The 14,794-nt window shown below is 36.1% G+C and overlaps 1 protein-coding gene across 2 annotated transcripts in view; it reads left to right on the top strand.

Moving 5' to 3' along the window:
• Nucleotides 1-14,794, top strand: part of FOXP2 (forkhead box P2) — a 693,998-nt gene that overhangs the window by 247,480 nt on the left and 431,724 nt on the right. For both annotated transcript variants that reach the window (XM_043967104.1, XM_043967102.1), the window contains exon 3: nt 13,772-13,862. The gene's annotated coding sequence lies outside the window, so the exon portion shown is untranslated. The remainder of the gene's footprint in view (nt 1-13,771; nt 13,863-14,794) is intronic.

Genomic DNA, 14,794 nt, shown 5'->3' with positions numbered 1-14,794 from the left:
ATTTGTCTTAGAATCCTGCCTGCCAACACAAAACCTAGGAAGTTTGCTCTGTGGTCACATAGCTTATGATAGTCAGAAGCAAGAATGGAACTCATTAGCTTTACTCCCTGGATCCTGCTGTCTATGAATTACCATGCTGTCACTAACATATACTTAATTCGTGGAAAGAGAGCTAAAGAAATTTTTTTCCTTTTCTTTTAAAATAATAATTGTTAGACCCAAAAGTAAATCATGAAGCTTATATTATTGTCTGATATGGACCCAAACAAATACCATCATGAATGGGAATAAGAATTTTTTATTTTACTTGAAAAAGTAATTCTTTATTCTCCAGAAAAACTATGTCCAACAGCCAGCAAAATAGTTTGGAAGTCAAAGAAATGCTAGTGTTACTGATTCAGTGTTTAAAATATGTTAACTTTACTGGAGAATTAATCCTGAGTAAGAAAGCCAAGGTATTTGAATCTGAGTTTCCTCCTCAATCCAGATCCCTGACCCCTCTCTAGGTTGCCACTGTTATCTGAGTGGCTAGTGACTGAAAGTGACTGACAAGTGACAAACTCTATTAGAATAGTTCTTTGTAAAAGCGATTGATAGCTGTGTAATTTTGTGATTAACTTCCAACCACCAACCATTAACCTTAAGCACTCCAGGCTATTCAATTTGATGCTGTTGTAAAGATTGGTTGGGAAAGCATTTTTAGTGATTATGGCTCCTTGTACATTTTTGACAGAAACATTTGAGCCAGAGGATCTTATCATAGCATCTAGATAAGTCATAAGAATAAAGAGTGCTAGACCCGGAGTACAGAAACAGAGGTTCTAGTCCTGTTTTCCCACTAACTCTGTGCTTAAGTACTATGGGTATCACTGTCCTTATCTGTAAAATTCAGGGATTAGAAAAATGGCCTCTACTGTCCCATCCAGTTCTAACTCGCTGTGCTTATAAAATCCATTATTGGAGATAGCTCAGTACCTCAGTATTGCTTTCTGATTGGGGTCCATTTCCTTACCTTGCATATGCACAGTATAATGGGTACTGTTTCTAACTTTGGACCTTAGAAGTTAGGAGAAAAGAGTCATCCTTTCCTCTATTATCAGTTTCATCTAAGGTTAATTGCATTAAGGTATCTCATGAAAGTAGCTTTTGAATGAAAAGTTGTAGGAACATGGAGTAGTAAATCAATTATCATATATATGTATGTGTATGTGTGTGTGTATCTATATATATCTATATATATATATTCAATACACCATTGAATGTGTTCTAACTCATGGAACTGGCTGAACTGAAAATATCTTTTTATGGAACTTCTGACAAAATATGTTCACTTAATAACTATTTCCTCCCCCAACACAAATAAAATGATGTAGTGACTTTTAACACAAATAAGTCCTTCCACTTATTGATCTTGGTAAAATGTTTTTACTTGGTGCTACACATTGTTTAAAATATTCACCACATTTACAATAAAAATAGATTGAAAAGATGAATTGTCATCATAGGCATTTGTGTATAAAGTTTACTGAATGGTTGCATTCAAAAGAAATTATATCATTATAGCAATCGTCCTTCTTGAGCTTTCAAGTGAATTCACCAAGGAGACAAAACAAAATACCTTCTCAGAGAAAAAAAACACTATCAAAAATAGAATGCTGCCCTACTATGTACTCACAATGGTAAATGAGGAAGCAGAATGAGAGAGCCTTTTAGTAAGGATTAGATATTTTATCCCCATGAAAGGGAAGATGCCATTATGAATTCAGCTGGAATTTTTAGAATTCTGGAATCTTTAAACACATTAGAATTGTATCGCCATGATTTTATCTGAATTCTATTTCAGTGGGCAAGGGGCAGGTCTTCTACTTTAATGATCTTCTGGAACATTTCTCAGAACTTAAAAAAAAAAACAAAAAACCTGAGTGTGTTGTTGTGTGTTTGTTTTCAGTCATGTCCCAGTCTTCATGACCCCTTTTGGGGTTTTCTTGGTAAAGATACTGTAATGGTTTGCCATTTCCTTCTCCAGATCATTTAATAGATGATGAAACTGAGACAAACAGGATTAAGTGACTTGCCCAGGGTCACATAGCTAGTGACCAAATTTGAGGCCAAATTTGAACTCAGATTTTGTTTACTCCAGACCTGGTGCTCTATCCCTGCACCACTTAAGGAAATCAAGTGGAATACAGCCAAAGTTACTTTTATCCCCTTCTTTTTTGTTTGTTTGTTTGTTTGCTTTATTTATCCATCCATCCATCCATCCATTTGTTTGTCTTTGTTTATAGGTGTAGTCTTCCTACCTCCCTCAGGCTGAAAGTCCATTGGACACTCATGACCTGTACCCATTACTGATTTGCAGGGATATTTGACCTTCTCTGTATCTGATCGGGGCTGATAGTTCCCCCCTCATGCATGTTAGTGGCCCTGTGCTCTCAGGGGATTACTATATTGGTACCAGACTAGGGGTGGATATCTGAATGGCTTAGCACGTTGTAGCTCAGAATTCCAGAGCTCATGTGATCCACCAGCCTCAGCCTCCCTAGTAGCTTTTAAAAAGCAATCCTTGGTTCTCCAAAAACAATCAGCTAAATGACTTCGAATAAAAAAAAAAAAAGGTACCCAATAGCCAAAGTTGCTAGTTTAAAGGACTGTGTTTTTATGTATGTTAAGTATTTTATAGATAGTTTTGAGGGTGCGGAAGAGACAGACCTGGAGGTGGCAGACTGTTGGAGAGATACTTAGTAATCCACATGAAAAAACTGGGAAAAAAAAATACAGGAAGTGAATAAATGGGGGATATTTTAATTTTCTTAAATGTTTTAATTTTACTCTATCCTAATTTCACCGAATATCTTAAATTCACTGTGGCCTAAACTGATATTTTCCCCAAAATCCTTTCCTCTTTTGAACTTTCCTATTGGGTACCACCCTTTTCTCAGTCATCCAGACTCACAACCTTAATGTCATCATCTCTTATTCCCTGCATTCAGTCAGTTTCCAACACTTGTTGATTATACCTTCATAACATTTACATACCTTTCTGTCTTCCAAAATTCCCACTGCCCTGATGCCACCATTCCTAGTTTCCAACTAATGACCTTCCTGTATTCTTTTAATTCCTTACTAAAATCCCACCTTGTACAGGAAGCTTTCTCCCACCTTGTTAATTGTACTCCCCACCCTCTGATGATTATTTCCTATTTAACCTGTATATAACTTTCTTTGTATGTATGGTTGCATATTTTCTCCCTCGTTAACAAGCTCCTTAATGGCTTCTTGTTGGTCAGTTGTGTCCTGACTCTTCTTGACCCCATTAGGGGTTTCCTTGGCAAAGCAACTGGACTGGTTTGCCATTTCCTTAACCAGCTCATTTTACAGATGAGGAAACTGAGGCAAACAGGGGTAAGTGTTTTGCCCAGGATCACACAGCCAGTAAGTGTTTGAGGCTGGATTTGAACTCAGGTCTTCTTGACTCTAGGCCTGGTTCTTTCTGCTGCATCACCTAGCTGCCCTACTTCAGTGCAGAGGCTGTCTTTGGCCTCTTTTTATATCCCCAGTACTTAGCACTGTGCCTGTCACATAATAGGTGCTTGTGTGTGTGTGTGTGTGTGTGTGTGTGTGTGTGTGTGTGTGTGTGTGTATGTGTTGGGGGGGGGTCAATAAGGATAAAATGACTTGCCCAGGGTTACACAGCTAGTAAGTGTCAAATGTCTGAGGCCAAATTTGAACTCAGGTCCTCTTGAATCCAGGGCCCATGCTTTATCCAGGATGCCACCTAGTTGCCCCTTAATAGGTGCTTAATAAATGTTTATTGGTTAATGGATTGGTATGGACCCCCATTGCCTCATGTTTGAACTATTAAAATAATATAGTGATTAGTTTTCCGGCTTTAAGTCTCTTATTCCCCACTCCAGGCCATTCTTCACTCACCTGTAAATTGTTCCATCTTCCTTAAGCACAGATCTGACCATTTCAACCCCCTCCCCGCCACTTGACTCCCTCCTACTCCCATTCAAACAACTTCAATGTCTCTATATTACCTCTAGAATCAAATATCAAAATCTTCTGGCTTTTAAATCCCTTCATAACTTGGACTTGCCTTCCTTTCTAGTCTTCATAAAGCTCATTATACTCTCCTCTACCCCTACCTTGTACCTTGCCATCCAGTGATACTGGCCTCCTTGCTAATCTTTGCACAAGACAATCCATCTCCCAGCTCTTGGCATTTTCACTGGCTGTACCTCATGCCTAGAATTCCTCTCCCTCCTTATCTCCATCTTCTGGCTTCCCTGCCTTCTTTCAGGTCTCAGCCAACATCCCACCTTCAGCAGGAAGCCTCTCCTAATGCACCTTAATGCTTATCCCTTCCCACTGTTGCTTATTTCTAATTTGTCCAGTCTATACCTTGTTCATATATGATTGTTTGCATGTTGTCGCCCTACCCTCACCTCCCACCCCTGTTGCACTGTAAGTTCTTCCAGGTTGGAGACTGGTTTTTGTTTTGTTTGTTTTGTTGCCTTTCTTTGTATCCCTGACACATAATAGGTGCATAATTAATTAATTAATTCTTGTTGATTTGACCCTCTAGTCTGACAGATTAAATTATTAGTTCAAATCAAAGGCATTAAATGAAATATTAGGAAAATTCTCCATAGAACATTCTTCCCAAAGATATATGCAAATACACATACCATTGGAGTGGAGGGTGAACACACACAGGGATTACTCATAGGAGGCATAAGCATCCTATGAGTAATATATGAAAGAACACATGGTCAGAATGGGTGGAAGGAGAAACAGTTTAGACCTTTGGTACAGTAAGAATACTTATGTTTTTAGGTGATGGCATTGTATTATTCACACTCTCCTCATGTGACTGCTATTTCTGCTGATGTATGGCTCCTCTGGGGCAGCTAGATGAGTCAGTGGATAAGAGAGCCAGGCCTTTTGTCTGGAAAACCTGCGTTCAAATCCAGCCTCAGACACTTATTAGCTGTGTGAGAAGGAAGTAGTAAACCAGTTGAGTATATTTGTCAAGAAAACCCCATGGATAGTATGGCTCCTGGGGTCATGAAGAGTCAGATGCATCTAAAGGACTGAACAACAGCAGTGGCTTCTCTGGTCCTGGTTGATCTCAGCTGAGTGATACTCTGGTAGCTTCTGTCCATGTAGTCTTTGGCAGGTGTTGCTCCATGCTATTATAGTATGCCCTATTTTTTTTTTTTTTAGTACTAGTCAGGCCCATATCAGCTTCATTCTGTTAGGGTTTGAGGGTTTGAACATCTCCCTGATAAGCTCATTAGTCATGACCACCACACCTAGTTAACAAAAGCCCGACTGCCCCAGGCTAAGATTAAATATTTTCTTTGAGATCCCTAAGTCTCTGGAAGATCAAAGCCCACAGTTAGAGATAACTGTGATTTAGGGTTAAATACCACCCCCCACCCCCAAGATATTCTCTGGTTTAGCATGCAAATGAATTTAAGCCATGCCAAAAATAAACTAAAGGAGGCAATGCCATTTTTCTCCATCTCTCTGACCCCCTCATTCCTATCTTACTATGAAAATCTATGAAGCTGTAAAGCCTGGCTGCTTTGGTGCTGTACTTTTTTGGCCTGCAAAAAACTTCAGCCTCCCCACATTTGTAAATATATTCTCCATTTCTCCATTTCTGCTGGCAAAGGATATAATGAACTATTAGTGCTGCTAGAGTTACTATAAACATGTTTGTTGCCAAACCTGAAATAAAAAAGGAATAACTGCCTTGCTAACTGGAATATAAAGCACTGGTGTTGAGTGATAGAATTCAGTTCAATACAGTGAGCATTTATTAAATACCTAATGTGTGCAGGATTCTGTGCTAGACCTTGGTGAATCATTTGTGTTTCTGTAGGCACAGAGATAGGGTTATGGGACTGGCTCTTCAGTAGGAGGGAACATAGAGTTGAGAAAGATGGTGGGAAGAAATTGGAGAGCCCTGGATGGTGGTTGTGGCATCACTTAAATTCTCCAGAGGATTTCTGATGCTTCTCAATTCCTTCCAATTCAGATTTCTTGTCTCCTTACCACATACACTGAAGCAATATCAATGTCCTGGAACTCCAATATTCTCTCTGTCAGTATCTTTGGAGTGTTGTAGACAAATCGCTGCATCAAGAACTAAAAGACCTAGGTCCTTCCACTTGCAATCTATGACCCTGAGCATGATGGTGAACCTCTGTGACCTTTACATTGGGCACAGTGATACCTGGTATGCTTTCCTTGTGTTGCTGTGAAGATGAAAGGATGACATAAAAAACCACACCATGATTTTTTTTTTTTGGAGGTATTAAACATCAGTGAAACATGAGTCACTTCTTTGCTCATACAGAGTCAATAGCCCATGCCATTTGATTTGCTTTTCCTAAATAGAGTTATGTAATATATTAAAATATTGATTCCCCCCCCCAAAAAAAAATAGGCCCCTGTACCTAAGTAGGTACTAGGAGAGGTGAAAAAATGTATGTAAAATCTAATCCTTGCCCTCAAGGAATTTAGAGACTAGAAGTGAATAAGATACCAACAGACATACCTGTCATAAACTGTGATATAAATTATAATAAACATTTCTGCCAAAATTACATAATAATAATCAATTAACCTTTTATTAATGTTAGCAGTTAATGTTTGTTAGCAGTGTTGACCAGCATTGAAAATGGGAACAACTTTACAAATATATTTTTCTTATATATAGTTGGACAAAGAAAGAAAAGTGCTAAGATAAACAATCTTAGTCCTGACTAAAATGTTGAGATTATGAAACATATTTCATGGTCACATCCATGTTATTCAATACAATGCCCTCCAATTGTAGAGCTTCATTGTTTTCCTTTGCAGTCAATGCCTATGTCTCTTCATCTTTCTCTCTTTTATTCTTACCCCATCTCTGGTCAAACACAAAACAATAAAAACTATGTATTTTTTAGAGGGAATTCTTTTTTATTGACTTTTTACTGTATTATTGAGCTCCCACTGAGCACAGGCCTCTGTAGTAGGCATTATAGTGAACTCCAGCCTGTATTCTAACCCTGATTGGTTTCAGCCTACTACCTACAGATGTAAAATATTCGACCCTTGGGTCAACAGACAGAATTCAGACATTGTTTTATTGCCTGAAGTGCTCTTTCAAGTCTTAAAAATCTTTCTCCATCTAGTCACACCCCCCAGAGGCCAGACCATGGCATGAATTTCTGTCTATCTTCAACCAATTTGAAGTTCATAAGTATTTAGATGGCCGGTATGTATGATTTTCAGAAAATTGATTATTCAGTTTGCCCATTGTGGTTGCATACATTTACTTGCTTTATAGTATATGTTAGTCTAATGGGTATAATTGGTATAATTATTTTAATGGAATAATTCTAATTGACATGAAAGTATTTTTTTTAATCAAAGTTATTCTGAGTGTTTTCTGAAAGGAGAGATGGCTGCTTGATAAGCTTTCTTCTGCCTTCAGAAATTATCGAAGTTGGTTATATTTATTCATTTTATAGAAGAAAATGGCAAGGGATGTTGAAATATCGTCAAAGGTTTTGTTCTTTTTAGGTAAAAGAACTACAGTTTGTATTGCATCATAATGATTTAGGATGAAAGTTTAATTCTTGGTTTATACTGCCCTATTTTTACCTCTACCAGACTCTCTAGTCATTACTACTTTCACTCAGAAAATTATATTTGTCAGGCTCACAGCAGAAACTAGCAGAAACCAAGAAGTTGCAAATCTTAAGCTGATCTTTTCTTTAGATCCCTGACTCCATAGAAAGAAAATTTTAAATTACCTCAAAAATAAATTTGGTTTGATATCTGTTGTTTTTAGATCATTTGAATTTCCCCCTGTACATCCCCCCTTCCCTCCCAGAAAGCTATGTCTTATAACAATTTCTTTCTCTTAAAAAGAGGAAGCGGGGCAGCTAGATGGCGCAGTGGTTAAAGCACTGGCCCTGGATTCAGGAGTACCTGAGTTCAAATCCGGCCTCAGACACTTGACACTTACTAGCTGTGTGACCGTGGGCAAGTCACTTAATCCCCATTGCCTTAAAAAAAAAAAAAGAGGAAGCAAAAGCAAAAAAAAAACCCCACTGACAAATACATTTTAAAAAATCTGACAATACGTATTAGGTTGCACACCAAAGTTCTCCCCCACACCTCTAACTCTGCAAAGGAGTTTATGTGTTCTGGGGTAGGGAGGAAATATTTCTTCTCATATCTTTTGTCACCAAGCCTGTTCTTTTTAATTTTACGTATCTCTTCACTTGTTTTGTGGGGTTTTTTTTTCTATTTACATTGTTACAATTGTCTTTTGTTAGCTCTGCTTACCTCATTTTGCATCAGATCAATGTAAGTCATGCTTCTCAGTATTCATCATATTTATTGTTTGTTAATATTCAGTAGTCTTAATATTCAATCATATACCATAATTTCTATAGTTATTTCCCAGTGGATGGGCATATATTTTATTTTTGGTTCTTTGCCACTATAACATATTATTATAAATATTTGGAGGCACATGGATCCTCTTTCTTTTTATCAGTTATTTACTTTGGGTTTATTCCTAGCAGAGGATATGCGGGTAGAGGGTGGGGTTCAGGGGCTATGGGCATTTGTAACTACTTTACTTTCATAATTCCAAGTTCTTGTCCAGAATGGTTTTACTAATTCATAGCTTCACTAGTAATGTTTTTCCACAAAACCTCTAACAGTACCACTCTTATCTTTTATCATAGACTATTTTAACTCTCATTTGTTCTTGGCTTCCTAGGATAGCATTTAATCAGGTGTGTCTTAATGAATGTTTACTGCATGCACAGTATTTTTTTTCTAAGTATATTTTCCTTTAAAAAAACCCAAAAGGCCATTTAAAAAAGTTGACTTGTAAGAATTTATTTTTGCTGCTTCTTTACATAGACACTTTGTCAGTGTTTCTCAAAATCACATTCTTTACACAATCCCACAAAGCAGCTGGTGTCTTTTCTCCTAGCATGTGTGCAAGCACACACACATAAACACGCACATATATCAACACAAAAGGGAAAAGAAAACTTACTACACATATTAGCTCTATACCTTCCTCCTTTAATTTACCTGTCAACTCACTTTAACTACATTCCAAATTCTGTGGGTCAGCAGTGCAAGCTGCTTTATTTATTTAGATAATTCCAATTTTGTCCCCTGTGCCTGTGAACATGCTAACAAAATATAAAATGTCCAATTAAAAATTGGAAATAGCTTTCTAAAAGAAGCCAAGGACAGATGCAGTATATATATATATATATATATATATATATATATATTTGTAGCCTTTCTGAAAAGATAGGTTTAAGACAATGCCAGCCATATGGATTTATTTGTTTTCAAGGTTTATGAATATTTGAATCCATTTCCAACTTTCTAATCTTCTGTTTCTCTTTATTTAGCCCCTAAATTCTAGGGCTCTTGACTCCTTATCACCAACTGCCAATTGGCCATTTTGAATTGAATGTCTAACTCTACATGTCCACAGCAGAATCCATTATTTTCCCCTGTTTCCAAGCTTCTGTATTTTACCTTTTTAAATTTTTTTTATTTATTTGGCTAAATATTTTTCAATTCCATGTAATTTTTAAAAAACTATCATTTTTAATATTTTTGAGTTCCACATTTTCTACCTCCCTCCTGCCAGTCCTCCCTCTTTGAGAAGGCAAATAGTTTATGATTATTCAAGTGAGGTCATAGAAAAAATATTTCTAATCTACATTCAGAATTCATCAGTTCTCCATTTTTCATCATGAGTCTTTTGAAATTGTATTGGATTACTGTATAGAAGTCATTCAGAGTTGATTGTCCTTAGAATATTACTGTTACAGTGTTCTCCTGGTTCTGCTTACTTCACTTTGCATGAGTTCATATAAAATTTCCTAAGTTTTTCTGAAACCATTCTGTTTGTTATTACTTATAGCATAATAGTATTCCATCACAATCATATACCACAACTTATTCAGTCATTCCCCAATTGATGGATATCCCCTTGATTTCCAATTCTTTGCTACCACTAAAAGGAGCTGCTATAGATATTTTGTAAAAATAGGTATTCCCCACCCCCCTTTTCTTTGATCTCTTTAGGATACAGATGTAATAGTGAATGGTATTACTGACTCAAAGGTTATACTTAGTTTTATAGCCTTTTGGGCCTGGTTTCAAATTGTTCTACAAAATGTTTGGATTAGTTCACAACTCCACCAACAGTGCATTAGTGTCCTAATTTTTCTATATCCTCTCCAGCATTTGTCATTTTCCTTTTTTGTCCTGGTAGCCAATCTGATAAGTGTGAGTTAGTATCTCAGAGTTGTTTTAATTTGTGTTTCTCTAATCAGTAGTGATTTAGAACATTTCTTTATGTGACTATTGAAAGCTTTGATTTCTTCTTCAGAAAACTGCTTGTTTTTTCCTCTGACCATTTATCAAATGAGGAATGGCTTTTATTTTTATAAATTTGACTCAGTTCCTTATATTTGAGAAATGAGGCTTTCATCAGAACAACTTGCTACACATTTTCCCCTCAGTTTCCTGTTTTCCTTCTAATTTTGGTTGCATTAATTTTGTTTGTCCAAAATCTTTTTAATTTCATCTGATCAAAAATATTTTACTTCATGTAATCCCTTCTATTGCTTGTTTGAACATAAACTTACCCTTATTCTTAGATCTGACAGGTTTATTTTTCCATGTTCCTCTAATTTACTTATAATATCACCCTTTATGTTTAAATTATTTATGCATTTTTACATTGTCCTCAGTATATGGTATGAAATGTTGATCTATGCCTAGTTTTTGTTGAACTATTTTCTGCTTTTCAAACAGTAGGTCACTGTGGTCATTTACTGCTATGTATAGTATGGCTAATCTATTCAACTGATCCACCACTCTATTTCTTAGGCAGTACCAGATTGTTTTGATTATCACTACTTTGTAATATAATTTGAAATCTGGAACTGCTAGACCGCTATCCTTAATGGTTTTTTTTCCGTTGATTCCCTTGATATTTTTGACTTTTGTTCTTCCAGATGAATTCTTTTACTATTTTTTCTAGGCCTATAAAATAATTCTTTAGTAGTTTGATTGCTATGGTACCAAATAAGTATATTAAGAGGTAGAATTGTCATTTTTATTATATTGGCATGGCCTACCCATTGTGAGATTTAAAATTGGATATACGAGCATTAAACTCCCCTTTAACTTTTCCCTTATATATCTCCCAGACCACTAAGTAAAAGAAGCCTCTGAGCTTTAATCAGTGAAGGATTAGTTTTTATTGTTTGGGGATTAATTAGATAACAAAAAGGTGATACCATTTAGGGAAATAGGAAAGTAGAAATACAAATGAATAATCTTAGATCTAAGATTAGTCTATATTCTTTTATAAAACTCACCGAATCCCAAACTGCCTGCTAGGCTGAGAACCAGCACCAAATACCAGACACGTGTGCTGCCACCGCTAAACTGAGAAGCTCGAGTAAGAGAGGCACCACTTCCGTTCCACCCTCAGTTTTTAAACTGCTGTCCTGGAAGCATGGCGTGCTTGGCCACGGCGTGCTTGTCTCGCTCTCCAGGCAGCAGCAGGTGCACGGCCGTTCATCGTGGTCTCTCCCCAAAAGGGCGGTCCTTCAAAAGCCGCTTCAGTAGCATGCACTCAACTCTCAAATGATTCAGCTCAAACTTCCGTTTTTTACCACATTCCCCCGCTTTGTTTCATTTGAAAAACGAATGAGTTTGCTCAATGAAACAGCCAAAAATAATATCCTATGCTAGCTAATAATATGTTAGTATCAATATAGAAAAGGGAGAGAGAAAAGTTTTGTCTGGAGGGGCAGTCCCTCATGAACACAACGCTTTGACATTGGTCTTGCAGAGGGAGGGCCTCTGCAGAGAGTACATGTTACAGATGGTATATAATAACAGAAGGAGATAACAAAAACTAACAAAACAAAACTGTTCATATAAAGTCTCTGAGTTCTCTTGTCTTCTTGAAGTGGTAAGATGTCATCAGGAGGAAGCTGGATTCTGGTCTGGAAAACTGGGCTCTGGACTCTGGATTCTCTTCTTTAATTGTTTGAATTGCTGGATTTTTACTACACCTTAGCATAGTGTTGTCAATGATCAAATTAATAAATTCCATTACACCATGAACAATTAATATTTCTCCAGTTGATTAAATCTGCCTTTATTTGTGTGAACAGTGTTTTGCAATTGTGTTCTTATCATTTTGGGGATTGTATTGGCAAGTAGAATCCCAGGTATATTATACTGTATACAGTTATTTTAAATACAGTTTCTCTCTCTCTTGCTGCTGGATGTTGTTGGTAGTATACAGAAATGCTAATGTTTTATGTGGATTTATGTTATATCCTGCAACTTTGCTGAAATCATTGTTTCAAGTAGTTTTTTAGTTGATTATGTATACTATCATATTATCTATAAGGAGTGTTAGTTTTGTGGCTTCATTACATATTTTTAATTTTTTCAATTTCCTTTTCTTCTCTTATTGTTATAAACTAGCATTTCTCATAAAATATTGAGTTATAATGGCGATAATAGGCATCCTTGCTTCACACCTGATCTTATTAGGAAGGCTTGTTTGTTCCCATTTGAGATAATGCTAGTTCTTTGTTTTAGATATATATATTAATTATCTTTTTAAGAAAGGTTCCATTGCTGCTTCTTTTTTTTTTCCCCCAGGGGGGGCAGTGAGGGTTAAGTGACTTGCCCAGGGTCACACAACTAGTAAGTGTCAAGTGTCTGAGGTAAGATTTGAACTCAGGTCCTCCAGGGCCCGTGCTTTATCCACTCCGCCACCTAGCTGCCCCTGCTCCATTGATTCTTATGCTCTCTATTGTTTTTAATAGGAATGTGTGTTGTATTTCCTCAAAGCCTTTTTCTGCATCTGTTGATATAATAATATGATTTCTGTTGGTTTTGTTATTGATATGATCAATTTTGCTGATAATTTTCCTAATGTTGAGCCATTCCTGGCATAAATCTCACCTGGTTATAGTGTATAATATTTGTGATACATTGCTGTTATGGCCTTGCTAATATTTTATTTAAATTTTTTTCATAGATAGTCATTAAATAAATTGGTCTATAGTTTTCTTTTCTTTTTCTTCTTTTGCTTTCCTTATTATAGGTATCAAAACCATATTTGTATCATGAAGGAAATGTGGTAGCACTCCTGTACCTAGTTTTTCAAATAGTTTATATAGTGTTAGAATAAATTGATAAAATTTACTTGTGAATTCATCAGGTCTTAGGGATTTTTTCTTAAAGAACTTATCAATGGCTTGTTTATTTTCTTTTTCTAAGGTACAAAAATGTATGAGGGGGCAGCTAGGTGACACAGTGGATAAAGCACTGGCCCTGGATTCAGGAGGACCTGAGTTCAAATCTGGCCTCAGACACTTGACACTTACTAGCTGTGTGAAACTGGGCAAGTCACTTAACCCTCATTGCCCCCCCCCCCAAAGAAAAGAAAAAATATAATATTTTTGATGAACTAATCTACTGCTATACATAGACTATAGGATTTAAACTTCTATCAAAGAGGGAAAAATCACATTTTGCGGACTTGAAAACTCATAGCATTGACCAATTTCCTTGTATTAGACTTTATAGATTTTATGTTGTAGAAGTTCATTGAACTAATTGTGAAGTAAATTACAGGTTATTTTCCAAAGCAATAAAGATTTTTCTTGTCTATTAACAGGCTCATTGTAATGTGATGCTGGCCCTGAACTTACTTAATACTCCCATTCAAGGTTGAAGTAGGAAGTTTTGTGCAGACCTGGAAGAAGCAGGTAAATCTTTTTTTGTTGTAGTTTCCTCTATTATCATCTAATCTACTTTCTTGATTATTTATTTTGTCAAATTTTATTTCCCTGGAGCATGATCATTTGTATAAAAATTGGTCAACAGACTGCAAAGACATCTGTCTTGGTAGTAAGACAAGCATAGAATTTTATTATTATTATATATTATCTTGGGCTTCACTTTGCTATGTTTTCCTCTTTTTCTAGTTCTCAAGCTTAACATTGAATTTGAAGTTTATCTGGTAAATTAGTGTGAATTAGAAATGGTTTAATATGGATAGGGATGGACTATGAACCTGTATAGGGAATGCCCATTTGAAAAAGCACCCATAATCATTGCAGGGGTCCTCTTCTCTGCAATTTATAGGCTTTAGGGAATTTCCTAGAATGCTCAGATGTTAAGTGACTAGTCCAAGGTTATACAGACTGTATATGAATGAAACCAAATTTAAATTCACTTTCCTTGGCTTTAAGAAAAGTTCTCTGCCCATTATATCATGGAAAATAAATTTTGGAAATTGTATGTAACAGTTGGGGGAGGTATAGAATTGGCAGTTGTCATTTAGGTCAGTATATTGGCTAGTCTATGAATGTTTTCAGCATTGGTTCACTGAAATTAATTGAGTGTGAGTGAGATTTTACTTAGAAATACTAAAACAATATTGACTGGTATATTAATAAATCTTTCTTTGAAAATTAGTTTTATAATGTATAAGCCTTTTGAAATGGGTACATGGTTTCAAAAACACAGCAGAATGTAAAAATACATATTTATTGAGTGAACAAGTTATAAAGCTTTTTTCTGTTTGTTACAACTCAGATTATGAATGTTTTTAATATGAAATGTTCCTATGAAATAAATTTTTCACTGTGTTGTAGTGTAATAGAAAGTATAACATAGTAGACTTAGTCTTAGATTT

This window comes from Dromiciops gliroides, chromosome 5, assembly GCF_019393635.1.
Source record: "Dromiciops gliroides isolate mDroGli1 chromosome 5, mDroGli1.pri, whole genome shotgun sequence".
Taxonomy (NCBI): domain Eukaryota; kingdom Metazoa; phylum Chordata; class Mammalia; order Microbiotheria; family Microbiotheriidae; genus Dromiciops; species Dromiciops gliroides.
This window is presented reverse-complemented; position numbering and strand designations above follow the sequence as displayed.